This window comes from Pyrgilauda ruficollis, unplaced genomic scaffold, assembly GCF_017590135.1.
Source record: "Pyrgilauda ruficollis isolate IOZ18807 unplaced genomic scaffold, ASM1759013v1 scaffold44, whole genome shotgun sequence".
Lineage (NCBI taxonomy): Eukaryota > Metazoa > Chordata > Aves > Passeriformes > Passeridae > Pyrgilauda > Pyrgilauda ruficollis.
The window spans coordinates 4,208,881-4,229,068 of NW_024525934.1; the positions used below are offsets into that span (position 1 = coordinate 4,208,881).

At 41.1% G+C, this 20,188-nt stretch overlaps 1 protein-coding gene across 1 annotated transcript in view; it reads left to right on the top strand.

Moving 5' to 3' along the window:
• Positions 1-10,900: 10,900 nt before the first annotated feature.
• Positions 10,901-20,188, top strand: part of ITGBL1 (integrin subunit beta like 1) — a 123,819-nt gene continuing 114,531 nt past the window's right edge. The window contains exons 1-2 of the mRNA XM_041478289.1: positions 10,901-10,969; positions 12,251-12,462. The gene's annotated coding sequence lies outside the window, so the exon portion shown is untranslated. The remainder of the gene's footprint in view (positions 10,970-12,250; positions 12,463-20,188) is intronic.

The window sequence follows — 20,188 nt, forward strand, 5'->3', positions numbered from 1 at the left end:
CTCATAAGAACATCAGACATCTTATTTGTAACAGATTGAACTCCTAAATACCCAGGCAGATGGGGAGGAAACCACACTCCCCAGAAGCCAGAACCAGTTGTATCTCATCATGAGCTACTCATGCCTCAAGAAGACATTCTCATCTGTAGAAGTCTTCTAGGGCCAGGTCCAGCAGCCCATTACTCCCTACAACACAGTGTGATAGTATTCATCTTCTACTGTGAAGGCTTAAGACACAAAATGTATCTGACTCAAAGATAGGTTTGGATGAATGCCACACAGATCTACATAGTGCTCATGGTACCAGCAGTGCCCTGGAACTGGAAATAAGTCAAAACAGAGTAAGTTATATTTCCACGTGGTATAGCACAATGACATGTGATGGACCACATTTCAGATTAAAACAAAACAGGTACACCAAACAAGAAGACTAAAGCACAAATGATATGCCAATTGTTACAGTTTTGAAAGTTACCAAGCTCAAACGGTAAAACAAAACAAACCAAACCAAACCAACAACCAAAAAAATTAAAACAAACCCAACTGTTCCTACAAGTCTCCAAATGTATATATACTTGAAGAAAGCTGGAGACTTCTAGCATCCAGTTAGACCAACTCGAAGAAATGTTATTTCTCATCCCATGCCCGAAGTTAAGAAACCTCAGCTTTTGTGATTCAAGCAGCAGAGCACAGTTCATTGTTAATAATGAATCTAATTTCTCTGTTGATCACTCAAAGGGCAGGTAGAATGCAGCTGCTGGGGAAGGAAATGAAAACGAAAATAAAGAATGAAATGAACCAGGAAATTGATAATGCTTAAGACAAACACAAAAGACTCAAATAGCATTTAGTTAGTGTTTCTTCGGTGTAAATATTTGACTGGATGCAACAACGGTTAACCTACCAAATCATAGCTGACTTAAAAGCCACGTTTGCACATCAAGGCTATCAGAAACCTTGATCCTTTCTTGAAATACATCTCTGATTTTACTGAGAGTACTAAAACAAAAATATGTCAATAACAGAAAAATATTAAGCATCTCTTTTTGATGTACGAACCCCTGACACTGCACGTTAAATAGTTCAGCCCAGGCCTAGATACATCGCTCCCTCCAACCACGCCAAGCCCGCAGCCCCTGCGAGCCAGCCGAACGCTCCCCTCAGGAGCGGCCACCCCCGTCCCCATCCACAGCCACCCCAGGAAATGAGTGCCCCCCGAAGAGGCTTCTTGGCCGCACGGCCCCGCTCTGCCTCAGCGACGAGGCTGCGGAGAGCCCCGGGGCGCGGGGCAGGCCGGCGGCGGCCGGCCCGGAGCGCCCCCTCCCACCGCGGGGGAAGGACGGCCGGGGCGGGCGATGCGGAGGGCGCCGCCGCCCCTTCCCTCTGCCGCGGAGCCAGGCGGGCCTCTGGCCGCGCCCGTCCCTTCCCTGGGAGCCGCCAGCGTTCCCGGCACAGCCGCGGCGGCCGCCGGCACCGAGGGGCCGTGGAGGGGGGCGGGGAGGCGCGGGGCCCCACCGCGCTCCGGGAGCGAGCCGCGCCCGCCGCCTCCGACCTACCGCCAGCATCTCCCTTCATGGCGCGGTCGGGAGCGGCCCCCGCGGGTGTGCGGGCGTTGCGGTGCTGTGCCAGCCTCGCACGCCGCCCTCCCCGCGATGGATCGGGGCGGCGGGGCCCGCCCGGCGGCGGCCGCGTTCAGTCTCTCGGCAACAGCGGCGGGGGCGGGCGGGGAGGGAGCAGGTGCGGAGGAGACGGTGCCGACCGCGCACGGGCGCCTCGGAACAAACAGACCCCCGCCTTGCTCAAGAACCCGGCTGGGAAGAGAGGTGGCTTAGCCGCCCCGCTGCCGGGGGTGATCCCCACGGCGGTCCCGTCTCGCAAAACACCCCCACAGCGGCCCCGAAACACACGAGTGGCGTCCGGCACGGAAGGGAGCCCGCCGGGCGGTCCCTCGGGCTGAGGCCGCACCGCGCTCTGCCAACAGCAGCGCGGCCGAGGCGCCACTTGCTGCGGCAGTTTTGTAGGGCTTTAGCTGGGGCTTCAGCCTTTTTGTTTCTTGGTAGGTTTGGGGTTTGTTTTTGTTTTTCATTATGCTCTTCAAGTGCTGGGATAGGTTATTTATTTTTGTAAGAAACCCTGTTTGTACATCTTAGGGCTTTTTTTAGTGCTGGTGAACTTCTTTGCCCCTACATCAGTGGGTGGTCTGGTTAATTTTCAAATTGCTGAAGAGCCATGTACAAGCCCAGTCTCAAGCTCCACAGTGAAATAAATTAATAAAAATATCTTCACTTATTGGGGTAGATGGTCTTAGGGGTCTTTTCTCGCCTAAATGATGCTATGTAAGAGATGCCTCAATTAAACAGATGAAGAAATACTTGGAAAATTTTTTCTATAAATCAGGTTGACATGTTCCAATCAGTATTTTATCTTCTTGAACAAATTTTTAAAAAAATAAATTTGTGGAAAATTTATGTTTAAATGAAACTGCATGGTGGGGAATGTGAGCCTATAACTTTCTGGAGATGGTAAAGATGTGGAATAGGATTCAAAAGACAAAGCCCTTAGCAAAATGCCCCAGAAAGCTGAAGGAAAGTGTATGGCATAAATTGTATCAGGTTCCTTTAAATTATATCTATTTGATGCTGGCAACCAAAACTAATAAGCCAGTTATGGAGTTGGCCTCAGGATCACAGATGCAGTCCTGCCAGCAGTACTTACATGTATTACCAGCATTAGCAATTTCAGTAAATTTAAGCACCTAATTTTAGTGTTCGCAGTTTTTGATCGCAGTCAGCTGATGTTTCATGAGAAAAAATTTGTAAAGCAAAACAATTTAAGAATAAATGTGCTGACAAATAATACTCTTCCTATTTTGTCTCTTCCTCCTCACTTAATGTTTCATTACTTGGAATAAGTTGCTAGGCAGCATTATGCTGTTGGTGATAGCATCTCATAAATGAAAACTGACAGTTGCAAACAGTGAAACGTTGCAGCTATAGCTAAACAAAAGAAATCAACATTTGCCAGCGGATGTGACTTTGTGTAACATTTTTCCTATGGATATACTGGCTTCTGAAAAATATTTCTCAATAGAACAATTTTCCATTTGGAAGGGACCTCAGGAGGCCATCTGGTCTGACTGATCTGCTTAAACCAGGCTCAGAGATGAGATCACACCAGCTTGCTCAGCGCTTTATCCGGTTGGGTCTTGAAAACCTCCCAAGACAGAGACTGCACAGCCTCCCTGGTAAACCTGTTTCTGTACTGGGCTGTCCTTGTGCTGAAAGATTTTTTCGATATGCTCTTGGACCGTCCCTTGTCAGCAGTCTCTCCTCCTGCAATGCCCCCTTGGGAATTGCCCAGCTTTGTCCTCTTGACAGCTTCCTCAAAGAATCTGGCAGACTGCTCCTAGGGGCCCCCAAACCCATCCTTCCTTCAGGCTGAAAAAGTCAAGCTCCTTCAGCCTCTCCTCGTGGAGCAAGTGCTCCAGTTCCAACCCCCTTGGTGGCCTGCCACTGAATTCACGTATTAGCATCTGTCATGTGTTGGATGGGGGTTCAAAAAATGCTGCAGTAATTAAGATACTGTTTAATGAGTTCCCAAAAAGAAGGGATTAATTTCCTTACAGTGCTTTGTATTATATAGAATTCGTGGTTCCTTATGTATTTGGCACTTCTCCTTTTACCTGGTGTCGTATTTGGTAACATATTGTTACTACCTGCCCTTACTCTGTGAAGCACGAGCTGCTAATGGGAACCCACACTTTCAGCAGAAGACTGGATTCTCTCTGACATCCTGTCTTGAGCACAAGTGGCATCAGATGATGCTAATGCTGGGAGAAGGGTTTAGCCCTTGGTACCTTGATGTAGCTGCCCGTGTACAAAGGTGAAACAGTAGTCTTCCATTCATAGAATTGTGCAGATGGTGAAGGTCTTCTGTTTGCAAGGAAAAGCCCTTTCTTGCTTTGCTATTTAACCACAGATTTTTCAGGTGTGGCACATGAAAAGTAATTATGAACATTTTAGAACTTGAGTGGCGTATGGGAGGCACGTGAAGATAAAACTTAAATACCTATTAAATTGTTGATATAATTTTGCAAAGAACCTATTAGTCCTTTAAAATCTGTAACAATGCTTAATATTTAGGGCTGAAGTCTGTTTTAATTCTGATTTAGGAAATTCACACTGACCTACAAAGCAAGCCATAAACATATAAAGGCAGAATTTGGGAGTTAATCTTACAATGTTACTTTACAGTAATGTTAAATAGGTCAAAAGAAAAGATATTTCTTAGTAAAGATTTACCTCTCATCTCTACAAATTAGGAGCAGATAAAGGAATTTCCCTATTCATCCTTCAGACTTCAACATATGTTTGAAATTGGCCATGGCAGAATGTCCATTTAAAGAAAATTTTATGGATTTGTACTGAGTATTCTGTAACATAATCTGGAAACACAACAAACAAACAAACAAACAAAAAAAAACAACAAAAAAAAAAAGGGGGAGGGGAACTTCAAAGCATCTATTTATTCTGCATGTTTCCTTACAGAATTTAGATAGCCCTCAAGCCTTGGTTTTACTTCTAAATTTATCTGAACTTTATTTCCTTTATTGTCCTTACTTTCTCTAAGTATCTGTTAAATAGTTGAAGAGTAATGTAAAGAAATTTTAAAAACATCCCAAAGAGCTGATTTTACTGGGATTACCATTGTTGGAATTTGATTTACCACTTATGAAAGAGCACAATGCTTGATCAGATTTCAGACTGTCTATAATGACTAAAAGAATTCATGAAATATTAATTTTGAAATTATGCTTGAGCTTTTAAAAAAGGTCACAAAATATCATTTAGCAATTCAGAATTAAACTTCAGACCCAAAGTAAGATTTAATCATTTTGGCATAGGATACAAGTCAAAACCTGCTAAATTCCTGCCTGTTGCTCTTTAGCCTCAGGGTGCCCAAGTCCTTAGTCATCTTAATGGTGGTTACCACAAATTTCTCTCATAGTCTGAAGTCCTGCTCTGCACATGCTGAGCAGCATCCTGGTGTTATTGGGGCCCCACATGAATCAGATGAGCTGAGCAGCCCGGTTTGCTTCCACTTACCTGCCCTTTATGGCTCTGGCTAGTGGTAGTTTCACTCAGAAATCTGTATCCATAACAGAAATGATCACAGAGCAATATCAGACAAGTGACACCAGCAAGAGAAACTCAGATAATGCTCATGAGTGACTTTGATTGGGATGGGTTAAAAACTTTCATTCTTGAGTGTCTGTGACACGTGTCAACATTGATCAACAAGAATAAAGGACATGGAGTATGGTTTTCTTAATTTCACACCTTAAGGAGAGTCTGAAGCCCACTGCTAACTGTGTAAAATTAACTTGCTTTCAGTAGCTACAGAGTTCTCAGAAGAAGGGCAATAGTGGTGTTTTCCCACACTTCCCTTTTCTTCATTTCTGTCTCTCCTTCATTTTTAGTTTAACAGCAAGCAGTGCAAGACAGTGCAAGACAGAAACAAGATGGTTGCTGTTGCCTTGGAAAATCTGGTGTGCATGTGTTCAGTTTAGGTACTCAACCTGAGTTACTAGAGTTCTGCCCTGAAGAAGTCAGCAGCATCTATTTTTTAAATTTGCTGTCCTTAGGAACAGCTCATTGGTCAAAATTATAAGAATGATCCTCCATTGTAAGTTATTCAGATAACTAGTAAAAAAGATCACAAATAAGATAGTCTTTCCCACTATTTCTGCTTTTTCAAGATTCCCAGCATCAAGAAATTTAGTTCCTTTGAGAAATAAGGCACAAATTGAACATAAAATAATAATCTATGGTGAAAAATTTTATGCCTTTTATTTTTTTTCTTGGGCTCTTCACTATTATGTTACCTTGACTTATGACAGAGCTTTACTTGCTTTCTGAAATAAATACTAAAGAGTTAAGAATGCAATAGACTGGGTTTTAACATGCACTGTTGTTTCTGGCATTTTGAGCTTTCTTGCAAGATCATGCTGAAATACCTTCTGCTTCCTTAAAGCCTCTGTAAAAGCAGGGTGTTATTGCTGTGTAGGGCAATTCACTAGCAAACACTGAACAAACAAAAGACCTACCAGCAATTTAAAGTTTCAACTCAGGCATGAAGGAGTAAGCTAAGGTTTTACCCTAGAGTATAACAAAATAACATCTTGATTAATGTTGGCCTATGAATTGTTTGGGTAGCTTATATTCTGTACTATTTGAGCCAGCTACATTCAGACCAGCTTAGCTTTTATCTTGTTCTAACCTTGATCCTGTAACTCCAAAAGCTATTTGTATTCCCTGTGTGATACCATCAGCTGTCCCAGATTCCATGTCATGTCAGCAAATTAACACAAGGTTTTCACTTCTGTACAGCTCTGGTGTACTCTCTCTCATGCTCCCTTCCAGGGATGGCATTGACCAGCACAGCGATGACTCTCAACAGTTGCCTGCATTTCTGAGCTCTTCAATTCAGACAGATTTTAGTTAACTACATCAAATACTTCTTGCTTCATGGCTGTTAAAGTAGTTTGCATTAGATCTTTACAGCCACCTAGTTTAGCGATTCTGTATCTTTCACAGAAGAATCACCGGACACTTAAAATTCCATGTTCCACATTTTATGGAGGAACAATAATTGCTTGATATGTGGGATTTTCAACTTCTGGTTAATTTTAGGAAATTTTGATGTAACTGAATGCCTCTGCATTGAATGTTTCAGTTTCCACTCTTACAAACCCATGCTGTTGCTAAAATAGCTTCAATGGAAACCCGGGACGAATATTTGACAGATTGTTATGGTTTCCATTTTTTAAAGCTTAAACTGTTCACTTTATGTGCATTTTGATTTGTTCTGTTAAAAAGAAAATCCTTAAGAATGGCATGGAATGTGTTTTGCAAAGCTGATGGCTTTATGAAGTGACAACAAAATTAAAATGTTCACTGTAATAATAGCTGTAATAAAGGAGTAGACATAGTCCATCTGCCTCTCCAAACCAAATCAAACCTTGTTCAACAGCACATTATGCCATCAGAGTCATAGAATTATGGAATATTTGAGGTTGGAAAGGATCTCTGGAGATGGCCTAGTCTAACCCACCTGCCCAGAGCAAGACAGCCTAAAGCATGTTGCCCAAACCTTGTCCAGATGGCTTTTGACTATGTCCAAGGGTGAAGATCCCACAACATTGCTGGGCATTCTGCTTTAGCATGAGACCACTTTTAGAGTAAAAAGGCTTTTTTATTTCTTTTTCCCTTATTTTTAAAATAATATTCTTATTTGATTTATTATAAAAACAATTCTGGCAAAATTGAAGTTAAGATATTGTTTGCCTTAAGAAAAATATCACTGCCTATGAATTATCTTGTATACCCCCAGGCTTGCAGCTTAGTTTTTACACAGTTCACAAGAGTATGAAATCACAAAAATAGCCTTCACAAGTTTGGATAGGAAATTACCCTACTGGTTCCTCTACTGGTCAATAAAATTGCAGGGAAAAGGTTTATCCCAATGTCTTTATCTAATCCTGCACACTTTTATCAAGAGCAGTAACAGGGATACACTTAAAAAATGAGGTTCAAGTGTAAGTGTGCTTAACAGCACCTTTTTTTTTTTAAATTCCATGTCTTTATTTGAAGTAATTTTGAGTCAGTCAAGTATTATTCAAACCTATTGGCTATTTTTAAAGGCAGTTTAGTATTAGCAGGTGTGTTCCAGTATCTCTTGCTCATCAGCAATATGCTGACTTTCTCTTTTCTACCTCTATTCTGCAAGAAGTGGCATTACCACTTGTAAACTATACATTTACCAAGCACCTACAGGTCTAGAGCCTTAGTCTGAAACTCCAATACATACGAATTGCATTTTATAACTGCTGTGCTTTGTGTAGGTGTATGTTATCCAGTAGAGAACAAAGTTACTTAGGGTTGTGTACAGGAGTGTCTGAAAGGAAGTGAGCAGTTATCAAGGCAGCATGTCAGGTTCCCATTTAGAAAGAGATTGACTCCTTTTAAATTGAATTTACAGTCTGTTTGAAAACCAATTAGCTCCTGAATACATACACATCATATGTGTATATCTATATCTATATCTATATCTATATCTATATTTTATACATGTTTATACATGCATGCATACATACATTCTAGGCTTAAATGATTAAATAATAATCTGAAAGTTAAAATCCATTAAGGGAGCACTAAGGTATTGTGTTAGAGACACGTACACTGAAAGTATTTATTAAATTTAAGCTCTGGGTGCACATTTCAAAAACTGCATCCTTCAACTGTGTAAGTATGCCTTCTCCAAATTCGAAAAGTCCACAGCAAAAAGGTGTGTATTTCTTCAAAACATGCCAGATGTAAAAAGAATAAGACAATGATAAGTTCATCATATCATGGTGAATGTCTTCTCCTTGTACATTTGAAGTTATAGTTTGTAGTCTGCTTGAAACTCTTCTGAATACCTGTCAGCAACAGTCTGCTCAGGGAAAAAGGAGGAAGATGAACAGATGGCAGCCTTTAAAGTTGTGGATTAAAGATAAATTTAGTGCTAAAAGAGAATTACTATTGTTTAAAATGCAAAGCTTTCTCTTTATTCTTCTCTAAATTGAGACTTCAGGCAGTACAATTCCTGACAATCACATTGTTCTTAAAAGTGATCCTTTCTGTAATCTAAAGGGTTTTAATTTATGAACTTTTTTTTTACTGCAGCATTATAAATACATTTCAAAAACTATCACACAGATAGAACACATAGTGCTGTATTAAGCATGGACTTCAAAGTTCAAGGACTGTCAGAAATAAGTATTTATTAATTTGCCTGCCAATATTACTTTCCTTTTCACTAGATCCATCAAAGTAAGTCAAACGCATGGGGTTAGCAGGACTGTAAACATTCACAAGACTGAAGCCAACAGATCACTCAATACAGGATTTTTATGATTTGCATTGCTTGAGAAAATATTTTAACACACTTGCAATATGAAATATACTATAAAGGGCAGCAAAACTGGTAAAAAATAGATTTCGTATGCAACAGCTGTATATGGGGCTTTTAGGTTTTTTTACATCCTAATTCTCCTTGCTTGTATTTTAAGGTAAACTTACGTGTCATAAAGAAGGTAGTACACTATGGGCAGACAGTTACACTTCACAACTTCAAGATAACATACTAAAATACAACAAAATCTTGTGTTTTAATAGTCCATTGGAATAATATTTGGCTTTAACCTGTTTATCTTCAGGGACTAATAATATATGTTAACAAATATGCTAGAGCATATTTTGTCCAGTCTCTTCTTTTGATTTTTGATAAAGTTTTATCCTCCAACAAAGTAGGTACTTGACTGAAAACAGACCCCAAACTAGATTTTAAAGGTTCTTTTGTCATATATAAGGCCAGCAGAACGAAGTCAAATACTTGATTTTTTTTTTTTTTTTTTTAGGGTCATATATAAGGCCAGCAGAATGAAGTCAAATACTTGATACTTTTTTTTTTTTTTTTTTTTTTTTTAGGAATATAGCTAGCATAACTAGTTATGTTATCAGGAATGCTATGAATTGTAGCCTTGAGTTTACTATGTAAAATGTAAGACACCCACTTAAACTCATAGGAATGGCAGCCTCTGGGTCAGAATTTTAACTAAATCTTAAAATGTTTTCTGAAACAGTATATAATCTTTGGTATATTAGATATTTAATATGAAATTAAAACAAGAGTTTTTCATTCTGAGGAAGGTACTGAGGGCTTTAATCTCCAATACAAGCTTCAAAACCAGTGAAAGCTTCTTCTTTCAGCTGCCTGCTTTAAAAATGCATGTGCGTGTGTGTGTAGACTAGGACACCTGTAACTTACCATCTTTTGTGATCAAAGTTGGTTTCTTTTAGAGCTTTCCATCCCAGGGAGGTATCAGGCAAACAGCAATTTCCCAGGACTGTGGGATTGTGTTTTGGACTGTGTTTTAATAAGGCATTAGGAAATGGCTAACTAACAATACTTTTAATGCGCAGTCAGTTAGCCAGAGGGATCTAAAACTTTTCTGCAGCATAAAGAAGGGCAGGTGGTCATATCTGCCAAAGTTGATTCATTTGGAGAGACTATCCTTCCTTTTAGCTTAGTTTTAAAGCAATTCAAAAATCTCCCACTGCTGAGATGAAGTATTGGACTGTGTTTTAATAAGGCATTAGGAAATGGCTAACTAACAATACTTTTAATGCGCAGTCAGTCATGCTGCTGTGGGTCGGCAGCCTGCAGTGTCGCACGGTGCTGTGACGTGAGCAGGTGACCTCAGGCCGAGGAGGGAAGGCACGGACCTGGGGAGGCAGGCGCCAGGGAGCTGCTCCAGCAGCCAGGCAGGGATGCTGCAGCTGGGGAGCGCTGCTCCTGTCTCGTGCTCCCTACAAGTTTCACAGATTATCCCAAGCAGCCGTCTGTCAAAGGACAGGGGGATACACATACCTCAAATATTTACAGTGCCTCTGCTTTGAGAATGAGACAGTTCGTTCACATCTGTGAAAGGGCCACTTTTAAAACATCAAAATAAACCATCTGGCTGCGCAACTGTTTCTAATTACTTCCCTGCCTAGACTGTAAACTTCGGGGTTTGGCACCGGCCTCCTTCCCAGAGTGCTGCCCAAATCCTGCTCCCAGGCAGCTAATCAGAGCCACTGCAGCACGGGGGGAGCAGCGCTGGAGCCGGGTTTGTCCAGCGCGCAGCTCTCCGCGTGCCTGCCGGCTCCGTGCGCCCGTCTGTCCGCCCGTCTGTCCGCCCGTCTGTCCGCCCGTCTGTCCGCCCGTCTGTCCGCCCGTCTGTCCGCCCGTCTGTCCGCCCGTCTGCAGGAGCGCCCCAGGTGCGGCTCAGCACAGCTCGCACCATGCTCGCACCGGGGCTGCCGGGGCTGCTGCTGCTGCTGCTGCTGGGCCCCGCGCTGCCGGCCGGGCCCGCGGCCCTGCGGTAAGTGCGGCTCGCAGCTCTCACGGGGGGTGCGGCGGATCCTGAGGTGCAGGAGTGTGGAAGCTGGGGTAACGAAAGGAGCGGTGGAGCACTTTGTTGGCTCTTCCTCTGCCTCCTTAAAGGTGACACTGAGGGAAGCGCTTTGGGTCGCTGGGAACCTCAGTAGGTAGGGGCATGTGCAGACTGCAGAGTTATTTGCAACGATGCATTCGATGCCAAATGCACACTCTGAAAGCAGTGAAGGGAGAAGAGCTGGCTAGCGACGACTCTTTACACCCAAACCTCCAGATTCTGCTGCCTGAATGGAGCAGGCACCTAACCACAGAACCCTGCTTATTGGTACACTTTGGTGCAGTGGCACAGTGAGGTGCGCTGCCCTTCACTTTCCGCCTCCACCACAGCCAGCACACACTGGCTCCTAAGGCCAGTGGCTCCTTTGCTCCAGAGCCTTGCAAAATCTGCTGTCTGAGAAGGGCAGGTTCTATTCATCTACATCTTCAGTATTCCTTAGCGTTGTGAAGACCTGTTTTGGCCTGAGCAGTCCTTTGTTGGTTTTCCTATGATTCTACTCCTGATGAGACAAAGTGGGATTTTTCCCTGAGTATGTCCTGAAAGTCCTGATCCCGATGTGCTCCGGTGCCTGGTACAATTGCATGGCAGAGCTGCAAATCTATGGATCTAGAATTGGCTTCTGCTGCCTTTACCAAAACCACAGCCACAACCTACAGTGTTGTGTGGAAAGCCATGATTACTTTGATCTCCTTTTCCATTGGAAGCATGGATCATATATGTCTGACAACCAGAAGGATTACTTTGGCAAACATATTTTATTAGAATCAACCTTAAGTGTGCTGTATGATATATACTCCTGTTATGCTACCCAGATATTTGATGTATATGGTGTCTCTAAACTTTTTAAAATAATTAAGATCAAAATGTTTCATGATGGATAATCAAGCTGTAAGTGTCTGTGCATATATACCAGATATGCCTGATGGGAAAGTAGATGAGGCCAATGTAGTTAAAAAGGTAAGTAAAATAAGCATTCTTGCAGGTAGCAATGAGATTTCTGATGAAAATGAAGAAAACTGGGTGATTTGAGGCACGTAATAACTTGCAGCCATAGCTGAAGAGGTGGTAAGAACAATATTCTGGGTGTTGGCTGAAGCCAGTGGCAGGAGGATGGTTTCAAATGGTGCCAAGTGGTGCCAAGTTCTCATCGGCTATGAGCTGCGTCCCCTGGCTTTGACCGCAGCTTATTCTGTTTGCTGTCCCCCACAGGAGCGCTTTGGGTATTCCTGCTTCCTGCCGGCTGTCCCAGGCTGAGTCGGAGCTCAGGTGCCACGTCCCAGGGGGGAAGCTGTGCAATGACAGAGGCAGGTGTGAGTGTGGAGTCTGCATCTGCCAAGTGACTGAGTCTGGCAAATACTACGGTCCGCTCTGTGAGTGCCACGACTGGGTGTGCGAGACCTACGACGGGAAAATCTGTGCAGGTAAGGAAGCCCTGATGATGACAGGAGTTTAGAAAATTAGGAGTATATATTAAAACCAGGAACACAGCACACTGATACAGTAGAGACATGATTATATATGGGTCCCTGAAACATGACTCCAAATAGAATTGTGGGCACATCCAAGGATTTTGCCAGAGTAAAGGATACAGGCACTGTGTCTGCCATAAAATGGGACTTAGAGCTTAGAGCAAGATTCATCTGCATCAGGAGCAAAAGCAGAAGTTGCTTTGGGTTGGAGGCTCTGCAGACTGTGTTTTAAGTCTAATATAGTATGTAATATTGATCACACTTTTATATATTTCTTCATTTGAATTGCTTGCCTAATGATGGCTTATGGTATCTACCCTGGCTTTAAGCTATCTACAAACAATTAATTTTGTCCCATGATTATTATTTTTTTCTTCTCCTGCTGTAAGAAAAAGACTTACTGTAAGATGTACCACACTCATACTAACTATATAAACATGAAAACTCTTGTTTTTCTCTAAGTAATGATAATGCTTTCCAAATAAAGACTTAAAACAATGTAATTGTATTGTGGTTTCAGGGATTTCCTCACTGACACTGTATTCTTTAATAACATACATTTCTGGGACAAAATTTAGTTCCTGCCAGTTGTTGGTTTACATCTAAACATTATCACTCTTTCATCTTTCCAGCTGTCTTTACTTAAATTTCTGTGTTATTTTGGTCAGATTTTAATATTTTCCTTTTTTTTTTTTTTTTCTTTTTTAAGCAGCTTAGAATAGTATTTTAGAAAAAAGCAGGGAGAAGAAATGCCATCACATTCCTAAGGGGATTCAGCCTGGAGCTTGATGAAAGGGGCCAGAAGGGTACTTCATTTCTAGTATCCCTGTCTCAACAGCTTTACCAGATTCACAGAAACGTGTCATCTTTTCAGGCCAAAACCTGCAATTAGGTCAATGGGAATGTTACAGAAATTCTTCTAGGAAGAGGACAATACAAATGCATTCCAGCAGTTGGTTTGGCAAATTTTGTAGGAAAAAAGACCAAACTTACTTTAGCAACAATTTATCCTGGAAGTCCAGTACTAACATGAAAAGACCAAGAATGGGATTATGAGAAAAAGATTTATATTTGGGACCTGTGGCTTTAGAGTTCTGTAGCGAAACTGATTCATAGACTCTGCAGCAAGCAGTGTTAAATCCCCCTACCTAAGAAGTACCATAGCATTTCACTGCTTTGCTGTCCCAAACATGGATTTTTTGATTGGTAGTATTATTTCAAAGTGCTTGCTGTTGTTGCTGGGTTAATGGCATTAATGGAAACCGAAAGCTCCTTCAATTTTAATATTCTACTGTAAATTCCACTATCATGTTCCTGTTAATGTAATGAAGAGTGGCTGCAAGTTTTGTAAGGGCTTTGGTGGTATAGTGTGCTCACAGTATAAACAGAGCCAAGAGATCTCTTAACAATATTTAGCTTTTGGGTAGCACTTCATGCAGCAGTTCAAAGATGTGAATGCTAAGTGATTAAATGCTTTTTTTAAAAACTATTTTCTGTACTTGTCACTTTGTCACTCCTAGCTGGAGTATTGAAGCTATGTTACCACGTTATCACTGAGATGTGAAATAATTTGAATTCTCTCTTCTGGAAAAAAATAAGATTTTAAAAAATTCAGTACTAAGTCCTGGGGAGGGAAACAACTGTGAAGGGTACAGGAGTTCTGGTTGCTTCGTTCGGGTTTATCAAGAACTGTGCTGAAAATCCAGCTGATTTTGTTGCAGTCCAGGGCTGCCCAGCACTGCAGGAGAGCAGCCCCAGGTGACTCTTTCAGAGCTGGGATCCAGTTGGTAAAACACCTCCTTTCAGGCTGTACTTATTGCCCTCTTCATTTTTCACCGTGTTTTTAGTCACTGAAACTGTGTGTATGTGGGAGGAATGGAGCATGGAAAAGAAGGTCAGATCTAGGATAAATGGCAGGAGATTGGAACTTACGTTGTATGAATAATATTTTCCCTTACCCAGCTATTCAGTGAACTGCATCCAGTGATGTTTCTTAACATTACATCACCAAACCAGTTTCCAGTATATGACATATTTCTCTTTCTTTGCATTTTTGGGCAATTTTTTGATTTTATGGTGAAGTTGTTTGCTCTCAGTGAATAGCCATAATGTTTTACTGCAGTTCTATTTCTGTTTCCTGCTTCAATTTTCTTTTTCATGTTTTTATTTTCACATTTGCTGTCCCTTTTAATTGCGGACCTCTCCTGACATAGGCAGCAACAGTAACTGCTGACTGGTACCACATGGAGAACTTCTAGACACTTTTTCAATATCCCTCTAGAAAACCATTGCATTTGAGGCTAATGCTGTTTAAAACAAGCTACTTTTAAAGCTGCCAGAGTGATTCCTTTTTCAAGTGACTGATGTCTGATCACCAGTGATGTTCATATTCAGAGGTGGACAGGCAGAGTTGTTTGAGTCACGAATGCCAAAGATAGCTGTGTTTCCCTGCCACTCAACTTAGACATACCTCCACTTCCTTTGCCTGTCCCAAGCTAAAAAAAAATATTTAGTTGCTCAATATGCAGCTCATTATCTTAAAGGCACTTTCTGTGTCATATCCACTTTCTGGACCTGTTGTTGAACAAATGTATTCTGGAGAAAGGCCTGAAGGTACAGAAAATGTCAGATATCCATCTGATTGATTTGCTTTTTCTAATAAACCTTTTATAAAAATAGGAAAGAGATTATGGCATGAGTAATACAGAAGAGCAGATTTAAATGTTGCTGTCCTTTAACTTTTCCTTGAGACTTTGCTGTGTTTCTCTCTCATTGTGATTCCAGATGCTTTAGAGGGAGTTCCAATAATTTTCTTGCCTTTTATCCCACTGGGATTGATAAAGTAACAGGTGATCCCTCATGGAGTCAGAAACAAAGAAGAGAGAAACCAAGTACTGTGTGTGGTCTGAATCACTGATTCTCTTGTCCTTCTCCTGGCCTTTTTATTTGCTTTCTGTATCATGGGGTGTAGAGGAAATCAAGTAGATGCTGTCCTGTCATTCTCTTTGCAATGTCAGGGACATCTTTATCTTTGGTTGTCGATCTGCAGGGAGATGAGCTAAGAAGAGGAAGACTGAATCAAAAACAATCAGATCCCCAAAGGATTTATGCTTCATTCAGAACAGACAATATACTTGTTGCTGTTTTTTTGCAGATAGTAGTTCTGACCTCAGACAGTTGCATATTGCCTCAGGCTTTCTCAGCATAAGTGGAGCCCATATTGTGTGCGAGGGAAGGTGGAATGCAGGACTAATTCCTGTCACATCACTTCTTGATATCTATTTCTTTATGGGGTTTTTGCATAGTGGAAAATCCACTGTAGTGATTTTTGTGTGTGTTTTGTTTGTTTGTGTTTGTTTGCTCATTTGGATTTTCATTTTGTTTGGGTTTTTTTGTTTTCTTTTTGGTTGGTTGGTTTGGTTTTTTTTTATTTAATCTTTTTTACTGTGTCTGTGGTTAATGAAGATAGAAAAACTAAACTAAGCATAGACTTCCTTGGCCCACTGAAGTGGGGACACTTTAGATGTTCTTAGAGAATGCACCACAAGAACTGCCAGCTGGGACATGTATGATTGCACTGCTTGTAGTTGGTGAGATGAAAAGACACGTACAATTTGGTGACAACATAGGCAGCAACACATGAAGAAGGTTTGTCTTTACTCAGAACTGTATTTGTTATCTTTGGTTTTTTCGTAGTTATTAAGATTTTATAAACCATTTTTCTTCCAAACTGAAGCACCTTTTACACCTACAGAGAAAAAGGGCGGCACAGTCTGATTTTCCATAAGCAGTTGCTGTATAACTTGCTGCCTATCAGGCCAATGAAAGATTTTTTCTGTTTCTTTCTCTAAAGTTGTGGTTGCTGTGGATGCTGTACCTATTTTAAGACTAGTTCAACAATATAATGCCAGTGTTAGTCGTAGATTTTCACAGCCAGAGGTGTTATCATACATAACATGAAGCACAAAAGGATTTAAGTGCCATTATTTCCTAATCTGTAAGGTTTTAAACTAGGGAGAGAACGCAAATGAAAAATTAAATTGACAAGCAGTAGATGCAGAAATAACAAGATAAATCCAAATTGAAGTATTAATGTAATATGTAGCTATGTATCCATGGGAGTTTATTGGATGTATGATACTATATACAAGTTTGAGGGAGTTAGGAATTTGAAGATGGAATTTGGAGAACATTTTGGGCTGAGGACTGCTCTTTACACAGAAGCTGAATAGTGTCTTTAGGCAGAGCTATCAAAGTTGAGCTGGAAAGGCTCTAACAAATGTGCCTTTGTATTCATACTGAAGGGAGCTCTGACATGCTGATTGTTCATTGAGCAACATTTCTTGCTAAAAGTGTGAAGAAAAGTCAGCCTGTGACCTGCATTGATTGCCATTTGATCCAAAGTGAAATTCAAAGCCCTGGATTTTGAGAACAGGTATAAGCCTCTTCTCTGTCAGAGGCCATGTTTGTAGAGATTCAGCTGTGGCACATCTGGCCATTGGAGACAAAGCCTCCTTAAAAGACCAAGTTAAAAATAAGGCAAAAGGCTACTGATGAAAATGGAGGTTGCAGTTCTGCTCTGACCTAGTTCACTTTAGTCTGGACTTCAGAACTTGGCATTTTGTGACTTTTCCTCCCAGAGCAGGGGTGTGTAGGTGCGATAATAGCATCCATATTCATCTCAAAACAGGTTCCTCAGGTTCTAGCAGAAGTGAAATTGTGATAGCATAGAACTCATTGCAGGTTCATTTCCTTGCTAAGTGCTTGAGGTCCCAGCAGACACAAAAAGCACAAGCTAAAGCCTGTATTATTCTCAACTTTGTGCTGTTGGTACCTGATCTAGGTAAAATCAAGCAGCCTTTGATACATCAACAATTGTTGTAGTTCCAAATGCAGTGTGTGGATTCATAGCAATAGTGAGTGAGGCAGGAGGAAGCTTAGACACAAAAATTGCAGGGGAGATTAATGGAAGGGAAGCATTTTAAAAGTAGCTGATCAAATGATATATACCTAGTTGCTTAGCCCTCATTTTGAGCACCTTTATTTGTAGATGCTACTGGTGGAAAATTGGTGTTAGTTTAGAAAGTAAAAGTGAGTGTGTTGGGCATGTGGAAGTGAAAGACTTTTACAGCACCTAGCAGAGTTGGAATGTAATCCCTCAGGCTGGCACCAACGGCAAAACAAGGTGGGGAGCAGCATCTCCTTCATCTTTTGTCCTTCTGTAGTCTGGGGTGACATGCTTATCCATTGCAGAGAAAAAACACCTTTGTGTGACTTTTGTCAATGCAAGTATGTGTTCTGAAGTGTGTTTGAATTTTAATGGTCCCACAGGCTGATAATGAACTGAAGTATATTTTTATTTATTTGAAAGAATGCTCTTTATGAAAAAAGTGGTTTACACAGACTGTGTGTATTAACATTTCTATTAACATTTGTGTTTCATTTGTGTTTCAGGAATCATTATTATGAAAAAGATATGGTGAATAGAAAGTAGATGGTGTATTTAATGTTACAGAAGTGTTTATTAATTTTTTTACCTGCTTTATCAGCGGATAGGTGTCAGTATGTGTTCTTATTACAGCCTTTTTTGGACAAACTGACTGTCATGGTATAATTTTCTATGCTTACTTAGTTTTATTGTTGGTAGCTGGTCCTGTCAAGGATTTCAAACAATCATCACTTATGGTACTGTACTGTAGACCTTTCAGTGTTAGTGTTCCCAAGTTGTTTGTCTTGAAAAAGAACATCACTGATTAAAAAGTTCCTATGAGCTTTTCAGAGAGGAAAGGACTCAGTGCTAGAGCTGTCCAGGAGAAAGGGCAATTTGTGCCTTGATTTTGGCTATGCAAAGGAGGACCCCATAGTATATATGTGGTACGAGAACTTACCAGTGTTTTAACTGGAGGGGTGTGGTGGTCGAGGCCATGTTATGGTGTGTTTATGATGTACACAGTTGTACTGCTGGATTCAAATTTCCTTTGGAATTGGAAGGACTATGAAGGAAAAAAAACCCTGTTCTTATTTAAAACAGTATTTTAATAGGTTATTTAAAAGCTTCATTTCTTAGTGATGCAGGAAGTAATTTTTGCAGAGAGGGGTTTGTGTGCATTTTGTACATTGGGAGTGGGCTGGAACACCAACTTGAGCAGTTGCATGACCATACTGTCTTATGTAGAAGAATAAGGATTCAAGAGACTTTAACTTTGCACCTGTCCCCTTGCTTGAAAGAGCTGCTTTGCCCTTCTGCCTGTCCACCTGAGTAGCATCAGTGATATGATCTGGGACACCTTCTTGTCAACGACCTAAAGAGTGGCAGTCAGAGCTTTTGGAGTCATGTCTGGGTCATTTTTACGGGGAAGGTCACTGAGAGTGCCAGCTCTGACACTGTCAGGAGTGACCTGAGTACTAACTTTGTGATTTGGAAAACATCACAGCCGAATGCTGTTGCCTTGGCAGCTTCATGCAGGAGCAGGTGTTCTAACTAGAGCACCTGGTCACAGTGTTTTGTTCCTGGGGGCAATTCTAGGCTGGGGAGATTGTGAGTGGGCTGGGGGAGAATCCTCCCATGATGCAAAGAGACTGCCAAAGTCTACCTTTCTCAGGCATGATTTTTCGAGTTGTCTGCCTCCAGCAGGTCCTGTTCAGTGTTTTCAACCCGGTGGTGTCTGTCATTTTAAATATTGGGGTTGTTACCTTTTATGATCCAGAGTTAGAGGCTACTGAATGTAAAAATAGCTAATTTAAGTATTTTTGCTGGTTTGCATATAATTTCCTATCTAATTGAAAGGCTGTATTAAAGTTATTTAAATCTTGAAGCTGAGAATTGCTGACTCTGTCTACCTTTGTTGAAGAGTCCTGTGCATTTGCACTATTATGCATGTTTTAATTTTATATTCATTATGGTTTTCTTCAGTGAACTTATGGAGCAATAACAGGAAGGAAATGGTTGCTTCCTGGTATTTGAAATGGTTTAGTTTACCAACCTGGTAAAATGTTGAAAGCAAGATAAAATGTTAATCATTTACCTTAGTCCATTCGTTTGCCTGAAATGTTGGGAACACACACGGCAAACAGTTTGATATAATAGTATTTCCTACAAATAATAGTCATGTTTTCTTTTTCCTAAGAACTACCTGTGCATTAGGTGTGCAGTAATTGTTGATTTCATGTGTATGTGTATTATCCAAGTGAGAGCAACCTGGTTTTATGAAAACACTCAGTGTATTTCCAGCTTAAAAGTGTTCCAGATATAAACAGGGAAGTGAATTTCTAGCAGGTCAATCCCACAGAGAACTGTAGGTGCAGTGATATGCCTGGTGGATTGTGTTCCAGACCACAGTCCTCAAAAGAGGGGTTTGTAAACTCATGCTTTGAAGGATTACTGGAGAAGTTCAGACCTTTTACTTTAGGAACAGGAAGGAGCTGAAATGGAGGAGGACAGCCATTTTCATCTCATGAGCATACTTGCAGAAGGACCAAATCATGCTGGATGGTGGTGATGCCATGACAAAAAGTCATATAAGAACATATTGCACTGTGGTTCTTCTGAACGCTTTTGCTGAATTGTGTCTTTTAATCACTATATACTTTACATGAAAAAACGACTTATGTGGTCTCACTAAACATACCACACTTTTACCTTAATAGTCTTGACAGATTCAGTCTTTCTCAAACAGCT